At 42.9% G+C, this 12287-nt stretch overlaps 1 protein-coding gene across 4 annotated transcripts in view; it reads left to right on the top strand.

Annotated features, from left to right (window-relative positions):
* Positions 1 to 12287, top strand: part of LOC144611466 (CCR4-NOT transcription complex subunit 3-like) — a 90940-nt gene continuing 78653 nt past the window's right edge. For 2 of the 4 annotated variants that reach the window (XM_078430586.1, XM_078430583.1), the window contains exon 1: positions 22 to 96. The gene's annotated coding sequence lies outside the window, so the exon portion shown is untranslated. Of the gene's footprint in view, positions 97 to 12287 lie in introns of all 4 variants that reach the window. The other 2 variants (XM_078430584.1, XM_078430585.1) reach the window with 2 other exon arrangements.

Below are 12287 nucleotides of genomic sequence, written 5' to 3'. Positions count from 1 at the left end.
CGCCACTGGCGTCGCCTCCGCTCACTCTCCGCCGAGCCGCCGCCATTTTGTGACCGTGTTCTCCGCCGTGGCCCCGGATCCGGCTTCTCTCGCACGGTAAGTCCCGCCACCGTCTCCCGCGGCCCGGTTCCTCCGCGGTTTGGACGGCGGGCTGCGCTGGCCGTCCTCCCGTGGTAGTTCCGGGGTGCTTTGCCGGTGGGCTGGCAGTGGGGGCGAGCCAGATTGGGCTCGGGAGCAGCAGGAGCGGAGAGCCCGAGGCTGTGCGGCCTGGCTCCGGTAGGGGCTGGAGAAAGGCCGAGGCCTGGTCCCCAGGCCCGGCAAATTGCCTGCGATCTCTGGTCGTCCGTGATCCAGAGAAGCAGGGCTTAAATTTCTCCCCGGATGCCAACACGATGTCGCCTCCGGAAAGGTTCCCTCAGATTTGGGGGGAGCACGGTTACCATGGGCAACGGCAGTGAAGGTACCACTGTACCATCTCACTAATGCCTCGGTACTGCCGTGCAACTGGAGAGCCAAGGCAGGTAAACACTGGGTGCAAAGGAGAGACTCAGGCTCCAAAGGGATGTGAGCACATTCTTACTACAGTATCTCTGTCCATTGCTTCTGTGGACGAAGCCTGGATGCCAAGGCATCTGGGGGAGCAGAGTTATTTTAACCACAATTAAGAAAGAGGAACGGGGACGTGTAAAGAGTGCACAGGATCCACTCTGACTGAGGATCTTTGTGCATTTATTGCATTCGGGCTGATTGTTTTGGTGTAAGTGATTCTAGTGAGAGAGAGAGAGAGAGGGAGAGAGAGAGGGTTGCACATGTTAAGCATCTGGAGAGATCACAAAGAATCTCAAGTGAAATTACTTACTTTCTACCATACAGCTCCAGTTGTATTTCTGGGAGTCCAAACATGTCACAATGTGGTGCATTTGCTACATGTGGCACCAGTGTTACATTCAGAGTAACTTACAAACTTAACAGAGTCATTTGTAAGCATCCGTAACTTGCACTCTAATTGTCCTCTCAGTGTGTTTTGGAAAGAGAACATGAGCATAACTTGCTTCAATAAAATTAACTGGTGCAAGTGTTTGCAAACAGGTCTACTACACAGGGCAGGTCTTAGCAGCAACAATAGACAAAACATTGCTCAATGCTGCTCATCATTCACTCGTACTCCCTCACCTTTTACAATATGCAGATCAATGTTACCTCTGGCTCTTGACGAGTACCGACTAAGGAAGTGCACACTCGAACATCCGCTTGTGGGCAACAACTTTTGTTGGCAGTTCAGTAACAACACTTTCCTCTTGTTTTGAGATAACACCAATGTTTTGCTTGTGGTTTTGTCAGATTCCACATACAAAGGTTGGTTCAATAGTGCTCAACCATCTGAGACTTAGATTTAATGGACTGAGCCCACAATTCTTGAGGCCTAGAAGAGGTGGTGTGAGCAGGTGAGTGCTGAGCCTCGCCACTAAAATTGACAACACTGACCTATGTACCAGTCGTGTAAACACTAATGGTGGCATCTGTGAGAGCAGTCATGTAAATGTAAATAAACACAAAATGCTGGAGTAACTCAGTGGGACAGGCAGCATCCCTGGAGAGAAGGAATGGGTGATGTTTCGGCTCAAGACCCGAAACGTCACCCATTCCTTCCATCCAGAGATTACTCCAGCATTTTCTGTGGATCTTCGGTGTAAATCTTCGGTGTAAACCAGCATCTACAGTTCCTTCCTACACATGTAAATGTAAAGGTTCCCTCAGATTTGGGGGGAGCACCGTTAACATGGGCAACGGCAGTGAAGGTACCTCTGTACCATCTCACTAATATCCCTGTGCTGCCATGCGTCAAGATATCCAAGTCAGGGAAGCATGGGCAATAGATACCATCATGACTGGGATATAGCATTCTTGTCACTGCTCAGTAACCAAGATAATGAATTTCTTAGCACCATCCCCTTATTGTTTTGTTGAATATACCTCAGAAATTAGTGACTGCTTACTCAGTTGTCATGGTATCCTACAGAATAGATTTCATAAAGACTTCAGAGGAATTAATTACATGAATTAAGAATGGAATTTTTCAGTGTTTATTTTGTGGCTCAGTTTGGAGATATTTCTCTTTCTTAAAAACATTCAACAAAATTAGTTAACTTGACTTACATACGTTAAGTTACACATCATCAGCAGTGGTGGACCACAGGGATTGGTGCTAAAAGCCTTATTGTTTATATATATATATATTTAATTACCTATATGAATGTTGGAAGTATGATTAGTAAGTTTGGAGGAAACACAAAACTCAAAGGCATTGTTTGTAATGGGGAGTCTCATGCAACAGGACGATATTGATCAGTTGGTAAATTTAACAAATCAAAGGCAGATGGAATTTAATCATGATAAGTGCGGGTGATGGCACTTAGGATGTGGAATAAAGGTAGAATGTACACCATGAATAGTGGATCCTAGGAAGTATCAAGGAACAGATTGACCTTGGTGTACAGAGTCCATATTTCCCTAAAGGTAGCAGAATAGGTTGGTAAGATGATGTAGAAACAAGGGACTACAGAGTAATGTGAAGTTGGGGTAGCACAGTGGCACAGTGATGGAGTTGCTGCCTCTCAGTGCCAGAGATCCAGGTTTGATCCTGACTATGGGTGCTGTCTGTACAGAGTTTGCATTTCCCTGTGGAGCTTGCATTTTCTCTGGGTGTTTTGGTTTCCTCCCACATTCCAATGACGTGCAGGTTTGTAGGTTAATTGGCTTCTGTAAATTGTTCCCATTGTGTAGGATAGAACTAATGTATGGGTGATCATTGTTCGCTTGGACTCGGTGGGCCAAAAAGCCTGTTTCCATGCTGTATCTCTAAACTAAACTAAAAATGCTGGTTTACATAAGAAAACACAAAGTGCTGGAGTAACTCAGCGGGCCTAGCAGCATCCCTGGAGAATATGGATAAGTGATATTTCGGGTCTGGGCCCTTCTTCAGGGTCCCAATCCGAAACGTCGTCTATCCATGTTCTCCAGAGATGCTGCCAGACCCACTTAGTTACTCCAGCATTTTGTGTCTTCTTTGATAAGGTGGTGAAGTGGGTACATGGAAGCTTGTTCGCATTTTAGCAATTAGCTGGGACAAAGAATATAAGAGCATGGAGGTCATGGTGCAGCCTTGTAAAATGTTGGTTTGGCTACCAGGTTGAGTATTGTGTGCACTTCTGCTCGCCATTCAATAGGAAATACATGATTGCAGTGGAGATTGTGCAGAGTAGATTTTCCAGTATATTGCATGGGACAGAATGTTTCAGCTAATGAGGGGAGACTGGGTAGACTGGCTTTGGATTTCTTGGAATCGAGGAGGGACCTGATAGAGGTATAAATGAATTGTGAGATTTTTTTTCTGCATAACAGACAGCTAAAACCAGAGGGCATGGGTGTAAGGTGAGAAGTAAGATGGTTTGAGGGACCTGAGGAATATTTTAATCACCTGGTGTGGTGGGGGCAGGTATCCTGACAACATTTAAGATCTGTCTGGATGAGCTCGAGTTGTGAATGCCTAGAAGGCTATGGACCAAATGGTGATAAATTAGATTAATATAAATGAGTACTTATGTGATCATCGGCATGGATATATTGGGCTGAAGGGCCTGTGTGCATTGTATGACAGTACAATTCTAATTGGTCGTTATGAGTGCTGTGTTGACACCTTTTCCAGATAGAGTTGCTAAAGATAGGGGTTTACATACATGCACATGTTCCACACCAACTTCCAATCTTTCTGTTTCATCCTTCATAGATGCTAGTGTTGGGTTATTGTCAGATGTACTGAGAAACATTGAAAAGATTTGTTTGCATGCTATCCTGTCAAATTATACTGTACATGAGTACAATCATGCCATGCACAAGTGCAACAGGTAGTGCAAAGAGAAAAATACCAGAGTGCAGAATATGGTGTTACAGCGTAATGCAGTTACAGAGAAAGTGCAGATTAAAATGAAAAGTGGCAAGGTCTGCAAGAGGTAGGATGGAAGATTGGCTCTACACCCGTAGATTACGGGGAGACCATTCAGTGGTCTAATAACTGGGGAAGAAGCTGTTCCTGAATCTGGTGGTATATGCGTTCAAGTTTTCGTACCTTCTACCTGACAGGCGAGGGGAGACGAGTGAATGACTGCGGTGAAAGTGATTATGTTGGCTGCTTTCCCGAGGCAAGTGAAGTGTAGATATCGTCGATGGTGGGGAGTCTGGTCAGTGTGATTGACTGGGCATCATCTACAACTTGAGCAGAGCTGTTGCCTAACCAAGTTGCGAAGCATCCCGAAAGGATGCTTTCAGCAGTACCTCTCTGGAAGTTGGTAAGAACCATTGGAGACATGCTATATAGTTCCTTTGTCTCAAGGGAATAGAGGCGTTGGTGCGTTTTCTTGGCCACAAATGGGATGCCCAACCGGAATGTCATGAGCTTTCATCATTTGCTATGCTTGCAACACATCACAAAATCATTTTCAAAAACCTCTGGCAAATATTTGTTGTCAAGCTAGTCTGCAATGTTGGAGTTCTTGTGGAAAAGAAAGCAATAGAGTCCCAATTCAGTGCTTAATTCATCGTGGTTCCTGCTCACTCAAATTTATGAGTAGCATCCCTTTCTTGATGCTTTCTGTTCCTTTTAGTTACAGTTCTGTTTATGATATCTGCACAGCTCTTGAAGTTGAGATTGGATTTTTAAAGTTTTGTATGTAATGCATTGATTTATTCTGGACACCCTACAGGTGGTTTTGATGGTGACCACAGAAATTCCAAATCTGCAATATTACCAGACTAATTCAGCCTCTCCGTAATATTACTGCCGCAAAATCTTCATTTTTTTTCTCTCCCTTATTTATGCTTATCTTGTTTTTCGTCCCATTTTTGTCTGAGCTTGCACTCTGCCCTTTTTCCACCACCACCAGGCTACTGATCAGCCCATCCTTGAGACGCGTGGTTTGTATATTAGGAGTTCTGAAAGCCATATGCAGAATTCTGAAAGCGTAACATAAATTCTGCATGGCACGCAAATTTATCAGCAAAAATAAATAAATAATCACTTTACCAAAACCCCTTCTGAGGTCATGAAGCCCGCTTTCCTAAATTAAAGTTTGTTCTTTACACCCAGTTTAGTTTCGTTTCGAGATTCAGTGTGGAAACAGGCCCTTTGGCCCACCGAGTCCGTACCGACCAACGATCTCCGCACATTAATACTATCCAACACACACTAGGGATAATTTACACATACACCAAGCCAATTAACCTACATACCTGTACATCTTTGGAGTATGGGAGGAAACTAACGATCTTGGAGAAAACCCACTGGGAGAACGTACAAACTCCGTAAAGACAGTAGTCGGGATCAAACCGGCTACTCCGGCACTGGGGTCTCCGGTACCGCAAGCGCTGTTAGGCAGCAACTCTACCATTGCGCCACCGTGGCCGCCCAGTGATGGTGGCTGTGCTTTTCTGTGAGCTTTGTTTACACACATAGCAAGTACAAGCTGGGACAGTGCAGATTTTATTTTACTGTTTGCATGCCTCGTTGTCACCCTCCCGTCAGCCAACTATGACCCATTCTACATTTCCTTGGTCATCGTCTGCTTTAATCTGCCTTTTTCACACCATACCCATCCATATATCTAGTTTCCCTCCCCTGACTCAATTTGAGGAAGGGTCTGGACCCGAAACATCACCCATTCCGTCTCCAGAAATGTCCTGCTGAGTTACTCCAACATTTTGCGTCTATCTACAGTGCAGCAATTGGGTCAGGGAGGAAGATTTTCTTTGCCCCTTTATTTATTGCTTAAAATAAAAAACCTCATGCCCTCTTTACTCACCAGAACAAACCTAGATTCAATCCTAGTTTTTTACTTTGTTAGTTTATAAAATGGAGCTCTGATTGTTTGCGCTTTTTTGTTCAGCGTGGTATAATTATCAGTGGTTTACAAGTTTCTGAAGAAGAACAAAATAATCCTGGGTAATATATATAGCAGAACTAACACTTAATGTAGGAAATGATCTGGTCATTTATTTCATTGCTGCGTGAAGGATTTTACTTTACTTTAGACTTCGGACACAGGCCCTTTTTGTTTGAGCGCAGTGAGTCTGCGCAGACCAGTGATCACCCCATACACCAACACTATCCTACACACTAGGAATAGTTTTACAATTTTTACCAGAGCCAATTAACTTACCTGTAGATTCTTTGAAGCTTGTGAGGAACCTGGAGCACCCAAAGAAAACCTTTGTGGTCACAGGGAGAATGTACAAACTCCGGACAGATAGCACCCATCGTCAGGATTGAACCTGGGTCTCTGGCGCTGTAAGGCAGCAACTCTACCGCTGTGCACTGTGCTGCCCTGGGTTTTTTATAAAACGATTTTGTCTTTTACTTTCTGAGTGCAGTAGTGAAAACAGTATAATTTCAGGGCAAAAGTGGGCTTTTATGAGGCTGGGAAAGATATCTTCATCAATGAGCTTTCTTTTTCTCATTCCACTGTGTTCTTGAGATGCTTGGTACTGAGCTTTGTTTCTAAGGCAGTCTCATGGAATCAAAGGGGATTTACTTCCTTGTGGAAGTAAATGGATTCTAAGATGGCAAATTGGGCATTGTATGGATTGGTATGGATTCTAAGATGGAAAATCGGGCATTGTAAGAGCCCTAGATTGTTCTTTAGATGGGGTAGGCGGATGGACAACTTGTGATGTAGTCAGCTAGTTCTGCCACTTATGCACGGTTTCTATGTGCTCTGGATGTACGGCCTCAAGGTTCTCAATATCATCCTAAATGCTCCTTCTCCACATTGAGTGGCCATAGGCTAGAGGCTCCCAAGAGTCCGTTGTATTTCTTTGAGGTGGCTTTAAGAATAATCCTTGAATTTATTTTCCTCAGTCCGCGTCATAATCACTTCCAGTGACAGAACTTGGAATAGGAGTCTGGTGTTAGGCATGCAAAGGACCTGACTGATATCAACTAGGGCCTCAGTGCTGCGACATTTGACCTGGGAGAAGTCACTGTTCTTGGTTCGCTTATTCTTCCAATGAATTTGGAAGATTCTGCCGAGGCAGGTTTGGCAGTGTTTTTACTACTTGTTGCATAGTGAGAAAAAGTCTTGAATGATGCAGCTGTATGGTGGCAGTCCTGTTAAGAACAATGGGGCTGGATAAGGAAGAGTAGGGGAGAGAGGGTAAATGGGGGGTTAGAACAAGAGAGAGGGGAGGGCCTGAATGGAAGGAAGGACAGAGTGAGGAAGGTTAGGGAAAGGCAAATGAGATGATGTTGGAGATAAGGAGGGAGTGGACTAGGGGAAGCATCTGGACTGAAGAGAGTGTGGGGGAAATATCAAATGAGCGTGTGCCTGTTTATCTGCGTGTGGTCAGTGTGGAATGTGAGCATGTGTGTATTTGTGTGTGAATACATGTTAAGTAAGTGCAGCAGAATTTGGTTTCTATTTGCGTTGCCATATTATCAAGAGCTCATTCTGCCAAAAGTGTTGTAGCTGATGTGCAATGGTCACCCCATATTATAAAAGGGCAACCAGGTGGATCTTGCACGACTCAACGTGAATTCAAGACCTGAAACATCAGGACCTCGTGGACAGACTGAAGTGATAGACAAGATTGTTACCCTTTATCATAACCTGACAACGTGGATACTCCATTGTTGACATGAATGCCTTGAGTAAGGCATGACGCAAGAGAAGACCAGTTCAGAAAGCACGGTGGCAGTACACCTGGAAGGGCAAGTCGGAAGATGAAACAAGGAACTGTGGGTGCCGGTTTCCCAAGGAAAAACATCTTCTTGAAGTCAGCTTTATTTTCATTAATGAATTATTCTGGGCCTCCCCGATTGCTGCCGTGGGATATGCAAATTTCTCAAAACCATTGCTCATTGTCACATGGAACCAGTGTTCAGCAGTCATCGGTGGGTGGGAGAAATTGTGAAGAACCCTTCTGAGATGTTGCTGTCCTCTGCAGTTTGTTACCAATCTGCACCTGCTGTGCAATGACATGGAAGCTGTGTTCCAGGTCTTCCGCAGACTCAATCCCAGTGCTGTTTGGGTGAAGCAAAGCTTGGTATTCCAGCAGATCTCTCCTTGCTGCAATTGCACTTTGCCTCCAATGGCGTGGAGATAAAAGGCAGGTGGGAAAATGTTCGACCTTTGTTGTCTCCAATCCAGAACCAAGATCACTCCCAAATTCCCTCATTATTTAGGGAATGGTCATTTTTGGTGGTTATTTTTGTATGTGCATGTTCAGAAATGATCCCAAATCATTGTTGAATAGTTCATTAATAGTTATGAAACTATTAAGTTTCTTGCACTTAAATATCCAGAAAACAACTGGTGTTTAAAACCATCTCCTACCACACAAACATTGTTTCCTGACAATTAACGTTCACATTGACGCCTTGGAAATTGTGGACTAATTTCCATTTCTTGGGACCCACCTCACTGTTACGATGTGCATCTATGACAAAATTGACTACTGCCTCCAGAGCACCAACACAGCCTTAGGCTGGCTGAAGGAAAGAAGTTTAAGACAAATCCTGCACCAAGCTCATGGCCTACTGAGCAGCAGTGATCCTTACTCTCTCCATGCTTGAGGGAGAAAGGTCGCCAATGATGTTCCTGCAAAATCCTCCAAAGTCATTAGCAGGAAAGATGAGATAATGTTAATGTTCTCTTCTAGGTTAACACCTTATACTGAACCAGCTTTGGTGGGCAAGTAACATTATATGCTGCCTGACCTGTTGAGTTCCTCCAGCAGTTTGTCTTTTGCTCACGAAACCAGCACCTGCAATTTATTGTGACTCCACGCCACATGAATGCTTGACCACTGAAACATGCGCTTTATTTGAGTACTGTCTTGGCAAGAGGCCTGCAGGCTAATAAAGCCACATCAAGGGTATTCTCAGTGTCTGCTTGGAAAAAATGTAGCATCTTCACTGCTTCTGACAAATTCCGGACCGTACCACTCAAGAGCATTCAGGAGGTGCTATGTACCCCAAGACTTGACAGTAGGAGCTTGGGGAGGCCAAGTGAAAACAGTGGAAGGAATGTACAGCATCTCCACCAACAATCTCACCCACTCTACCAAGCTCCACTGTTGCAAATTTACAATGTTTGCACTCTTCAGTCACCTCAGGAGGTAATGGATGCAAGTCGCTGGTCATCCTAGTCTCAGAGGGTCTGCTCTGAGTGGTATGGAGCACAGTAAAAGAGCGTAGTAAAAAGTGCGTAGTAAAAAGGATCTGTGGGTGTTAATTGATATTTATATACTGAAGGTCTGAAGGTCATATCTGTTGATGGGATCTATGATAAGCAGCAGTGTTGAGTGCAGAACATATGCTGAGTGCCCATATTTAATTACAAGATTTGAAAACTGGCAAGATCTGGTAATTGGCGCACTGAATGACAGCAACTTTATACGATTGGAGATGTGATTCCTGGCCACATGTGTTGAGGACAATGGATAATTGGTTGAAGATGAGAAAGATGAAACTGAGCAGTGAGATTGAGAATGAGGGAAATTATAGGGAAACTAATTAGAAATGAAGAAAAAAGTGGAAATGAAAACACTAGTGCTTGGTTGAATGAGATACAGGTTCTATGCTTAGAAACTCATGAGAATCGAGGTTTTCTCTAAGTTTATGAATGTAAAACTCACTAAAACTGTCCCTGCAATGGTCATGCTTGGTGAATCCTTGTTGAATCCTTCATTAAAGGAGATTGGTTGGTGCTGGATAGTTTAACTTTGTGGGGGGGGGTTCAATCTTTTGAAATTAATTTTAGATCGGGGTTCACCTAGATCCTTTTGCATTTGAGCAACCTCACATAGGTAACTCAGATCAAATTTGAGAAGAGTTCTAGCTCCTGTTATGGGAATGCTCTACAGCAGGGGTTCCCAATCTTTTTTGTCCCGTTTACCCCTTTGTAACATTTCGAAAGTAAATTTACCCCCATCCTGTTTTGTTCAGTAATTTGACTGTACACTTCTACCATAATAAAGCAACCGACAAAGGGGAAATTTTAAAATACTGTTTTTAACATTATTATTTTAAGTTCAAATAACAATAATAATAGTACAAAACAATATTATTTCACTTATTTATGAGCAACTAATGATGAACAACTAATGATGAACAACTAATGATAACCAGAACCAAACACAGTCAGTCAATATGTACAAATCCAGAATCAACAAATTAACTCCCTGTGTAGGCGAAATTACCCTGGGGGTAAATGTATCCCAGGTTGGGAACCCTTGCTCTACATTAACTTTGGAATTAAAAGAAAGAAGTATTCTTTTAAATTATTATTTGTAAATGTTGTGATAATGTATTGGAAAGTACGGGTTTTACCTGAAGAATCTGTCTTGACTTTTTCTCTGCCTTTCCAACTCCATCACCAAGTCATCTTATTGTTCAGATGTGGTATTATTACCCAAATCCTCATTTAACAGTATTTGGAAACTGCAGATAGACACAAAATTCTGGAGTAACTCAGAGGGACAGGCGGCATCTCTGAATAGAAGGAATGGGTGTTGGAACTGCAGTTGGATTGATCACAATCACAGCTCGTAATATTGAGTAAAGTTGTTTACCCAAACAATGCACAGAGAAGGAAAACATTGGATTATGAAGTAGTTTTTAATCTATTCTATAATCCAAATGGGTAATATTTAGAGATTCTGTGTCAGTATTTTATTTTCCTATTACACCAAGAATGTATTTAAACTCTCAGATCCCCAAAAGAATAGCAGTAATATCTGTAGATACAAACTGCAAATGCTGGAATCTTGAACAAAAAAACAAAGTGCTGGAGGGACACAGCGGGTCAGGCAGCATCTGTGGAGGGAAATGGACAGCTGATGTTTTGGTTCGCGCCCCTTCTTCAGACCGATGGAGTAGAGGGGAGAAAGCTGTTTTCCAACGGTCTGAAGAAGAGTCCTGACCTGAAATGTTTGTCCATTTGCCTCTGCAGATGTTGTTTAGCCCGCTGAGTTATTCTAGCACTGTGTTTTGTAGTAATATTGGCATTGCAGATAGTGAATTGATATAATATTATGACCAATTACAGTGTAGGAGATCCTCCAAGATAAAAACCTGATATGCACCTTGCTAGGTGGAAACTCCTGACCAAAATATTTATTGGATTTAATTAATTATCTATTTAATTATTTATTTAATCCCTGGCTTCGATTTCCTTAGACCCCAGTTTCCCTCTTAACAATTTTAACCCCACTGAGTTTGAACAATAAGCCTGTAAAACATGCACTTTGCAAACTAGCAGTCAAGGCCATAAGGATATGGAAAGGAAGATATATGAACGATGTATGTGGTGGCCAGTTTCCTGCTCTGCTGATATCATTCACATTGTACATTTATGTGGCACATTTAGTATAAAAAGTGCCAAGATGCTTCATATAGGTGTACTCTCAAACTGAGGGGATATTAGCTATGTTTGTGGTGGCTTAGTGGTCAAGTTATTGGACTTCTACTCAAAGTTATTATGAAATTATAGAGCAGTACAGCACAGGAACATCAACCCATGGGCTCATCGGCCCATCATGTCTGTATAATCAAGCTGAAGTATTCCCATCTGTCTGCACATGGTCCATATCCCTCTATTCCCTGCCTGCTTGTGGATCTGTCAAAATGCCCCTTAAACGTTATTGTATTTGCTTCTACCATCTCCCTTGGCAAAGTATTCCAGGCACCTGGCACTGTTTAAAAAAAACTTTCCTCACAAATCTCCTTTGAACTTTCTCCCTGTCATGGTAAACTTATGTCCCCTGGCATTTGATATTTCTCCCCTGAGAAATATCAAATCCCTCATCCACCTCATCTATGCCTCATATTTTTCTAGACTTCTATCGGGTTACCCTTCAGCCTCTGTTGCTCCAGTGAAAATAATCTTGAGTTTTTCCAGCCTCTACTTGTAGCTAAATGATTTCATTCCAGGCAACGTCCTGGTAAACCTCCTCTGCACCCTCTCCATTGGCACCACATTCTTCATATGCAGTGGTGACTAGAACTGCACACAGTACTCCAAATGTGCCCTAACGAATGCTTGTGTAGCTGCAACACAACGTCCCAGTTTTTATACTCAGTGCTCTAACCAATAAAGGCATGCGTGCCATATGTCTTCTTTACCTCTTATTACCACCCTACCAATTTGTGCTGATTTAACTGCGTTTTGACACAATGAACAGTACTCTTTTTGCATAATCTTTGTTATTGTCAGTTATTTGCTGTTTCACACCAC

Source organism: Rhinoraja longicauda, chromosome 40 (genome assembly GCF_053455715.1).
Source record: "Rhinoraja longicauda isolate Sanriku21f chromosome 40, sRhiLon1.1, whole genome shotgun sequence".
Taxonomy (NCBI): domain Eukaryota; kingdom Metazoa; phylum Chordata; class Chondrichthyes; order Rajiformes; family Arhynchobatidae; genus Rhinoraja; species Rhinoraja longicauda.
The sequence above is the reverse complement of the archived record's forward strand: the minus strand, read 5'-3'. Positions and strand labels throughout refer to the sequence as shown.